A 3,600-nucleotide genomic window follows, 5' to 3' on the forward strand; every position below is an offset into this window, starting at 1 on the left:
CCTAGAATCCTTAGTCTATGATTTAAGGAACACATAAAAAGTGATTAATTTAAACTAGAATAAACCTTAAATTGTTCAATGATTAGTGAAAATTATGAATTTATAATTTACAATGATTAATAATAAGTAATATTAGTTACAAACTTACAAATTACAATGATTAGTGATAAGTTATATTAGTTACAAACTTATAATTTATTTCAAATCAAAATAAAATTTATTTACTTACATATGTTATTGTGAAAAGTCGATACACTAATACGTTGATTTGCAATTCATATGCATTCATTTACACTGCTTAGTTGTCTTGTCTATACTTAAAGTCATAAGATTAGTGAATAGAGAATATGAATTTTTATGTTAAATATCTAATGTAAGTTTAGAACACACTAATCCTTGTAAGTTATAGGTTACGCATTCAAATATTCAATAATTCAAACATTAATGATGTATCAAATTACCAATATCTAAATTCTAATTACTAGTTATGTTTATTGTTTAATATTTAGTATTATACATATATGTATTAATTATTATCTAATTCTAGTCATGTTACTCATGTATAAAATAATAAGTATTATGCTTATGTTATATTGTTATGTATTACTATATATACTATATATTTGTATTATTATAGTCATATAACAATTAACAAATACTAAAATAATATATTGTACATTATTATATATTATTATTATTATAAGTACATGATAATACCATATACTAATTATTATTAATAGCATTTACCTATATAATATAATTATATATTAGTAGTATATACTAATACTAAATAGCATTTATCTATATATTATATAATTTTATAAACTAATTTGGTATTCGAATGTGGTAATGCGGTACCCTATTTCATTTTACCAAATTTGAATGCGAAATCGATTATTACCAAATTCATAATCTCATTACCTATTTCATACCATATTAGAATTCAGTGAATTCGGTACGTACCGAATTTATACCAAATTACCAAATACCCGATTTCAAATTATCAAATTGAATTTGAATTCGGTTATGAATTCGGTATGTACCAAATTTGCTCACCCCTAATGTTGCGTTAATCAGATTCAAATTTATATTAGTTGTTTTAATTCGTTGTGTTGTATAATGTTAAACCCATAGTGGTTTATAGAAGTATAACTCAAAAAACCTGCTAGATAGGCTCTGCCTTCTCTCTAAAAAACCTTCTCTCTAAAAAGCCTAGTTTCTTCGTGAAATCACTTAGTTGGCATGGCTGCCCTTCAGCCATCGGCTGAGGGGCAAAGGTCTCCTACAGAAAAAAAATCCTTTTCTCAACTTTTCTCACAGCCTGGGACTTTGGTTGGAAAATTTTCTCATGGAAGACCTTCATTGGAGGATACTCGCAAATTCTTTTCTTCACTAAATCTGAAAGACCAAGTTTCCATTGGTTTGATGGATTATAGACATGTTTTGATTAAGTGCACCGCTGAAGTAGATTTCAACAGGATTTGGATGAGAGGGATTTGGCAATTGGGTAAATATCCGATGCGTGTATTCCGATGGACCAGGGAGTTTCATGTTCATAAAGAGTCATCTCTGGCTCCAGTTTGGGTAGATCTTCCCAACTTACCTATTCATTATTTTGATAAACATTCATTGTTCTCCATACTTTCTCCAGTAGGAAGACCTTTGTTCTTGGATTCGGCAACGGCTGCTGGGACACGACCTAGTGTGGCCAGGGTCTGTGTGGAAATTGATGTATCGAAGCAAGTTGTACCAAGGGTCTAGATAGCTGTTGAAGGAGAATCAGGTTTTTGGCAAAAGATAGTACCAGAGAATCTGCCGTCATACTGTTCTTATTGCTGGAGATTGGGTCATTTGTCTGTCGACTGCAAGAAGAATTTGACTGAGCCTCAATCCAAGCGGCCGCAACATGGTTTAAATTCACAAATCCACAAGGATTCAATGCTAGTAACTAAACAAATGCATTTTACTAATGGGAAAGTTACTGATGAAGTGCCAGTTCCTGGTATGATTGAGGATGAAGGGACATCAACCGATGCAAGGGTAAAGAATGGAAGATCTGTCCAGCTCGAAAAGGAAAGAAAATTAATGGATACTGATGTGGGTTTAAAAACACAAAATGGGAACAATGATTTTTTGCCAGAATGTTCAGATCGTTCACATGAGCACAATACAATTTCTAATGAGAAAAATTCTGAGAATTTGACATTAACAGGTGTGGATGACAATGAAGGAAACACAACAGCGGTTACAATGAAGCCTCCTCTATCTGTTCAACGAGCCATTGATCCAGAAACACTAGTGACCGAACATGGAGATACTGATATGGGATTACAAAAACAAACATTGGATGCTGTTGGACAAGCACAACCCATTTCGGATGATGGTTTGAAGAACATTACCCAAGACCATGATTGTGAAGGGTCCCAGATGGTAATGGATACTACTTTGACAGATTTACAGCAGCAAAGGGCCGAAACAAATGAAATGGCCGACACTCAAATAACTTATAATTTCAACAGCCATGATTATGAGGGGTCCAAATCAATTGCAAAGCAACATTACGAAGCTGCTCAACATCACAAGGCCGACACTAATGCACTTAACAATCTTTATGTTGATTTGTGTGGGGACGAGCCGGACAACTTCACTTCAAATATGACGAATGTAGTCATATTGCCAACTGGTGTTGGTGACTTATCTCCACGCCTGGTTGAAGCTCGTGACAAGTCCTTGGATCCATCAATAAATCCGTTAAACATTGACCAATCTGTTGTTGACGAGAAGAATGGCCGACAAACGAGAGGCAAAGGTGTGCGGATTATTGTGCCATCTGATAGACAATTACGGTCCACAACATCTTTCCAAAACTCTTTCCAGGTTCTTTCTAATGATTAGTGGTATCTTTTGGAATATTAGAGGGGTAGCTAAAGCCCCTAATTTAAGAAGACTGATTAAATTGGTACGATTTCATCGTGTTCAATTTGTTGTGATTTGTGAACCAAAATTAGATGTGTCTAAATTAGAGTCCATCCGTCTAAGGTTATCTTTTGATCATGCCTTTGTTAATCTTTCTAGTGATATTTGGGTATTTTATAGAAACCCTTTTGCATGTTCCATTGTGGGTAATTCGGATCAACACATTTCCATACATGTTCAGAATTCATTCATATCTAGTCCAATTATCATGTCGTTTGTCCATGCCAAGTGTTCAGTCGAGGAGCGTCGAGAATTATGGTGCAATTTATTAAATGACAAACCAATCTCTCTTCCTTGGTGTATTGGGGGTGACTTTAATGTCATCTTAGCTGCTCATGAAAAAAGCGGTGGTCGTCCATTCACAATAGCGGAGGGGGTGGATTTCATGTCTTTCATGGAGGAGACGGGGGTTTTTGATATAGGCTTCTCTAGAGCTAGTTTCACCTGGTCTAATAATCGGAGAGGTAGAGCTAGGGTTTCAAAGAGGTTGGACAGGTTTCTAATTAATGGGTCATGCTTGGAAATTTCAGATGTAATTTCTGTGATTCACTTGGCAAGACATCCTTCAGATCATGCACCGTTGAAGATTTCTTTTGTGGATCAATCAGACAATAAGCCACGGCC

This window comes from Coffea arabica, chromosome 11c (genome assembly GCF_036785885.1).
Source record: "Coffea arabica cultivar ET-39 chromosome 11c, Coffea Arabica ET-39 HiFi, whole genome shotgun sequence".
Taxonomy (NCBI): Eukaryota; Viridiplantae; Streptophyta; class Magnoliopsida; order Gentianales; family Rubiaceae; genus Coffea; species Coffea arabica.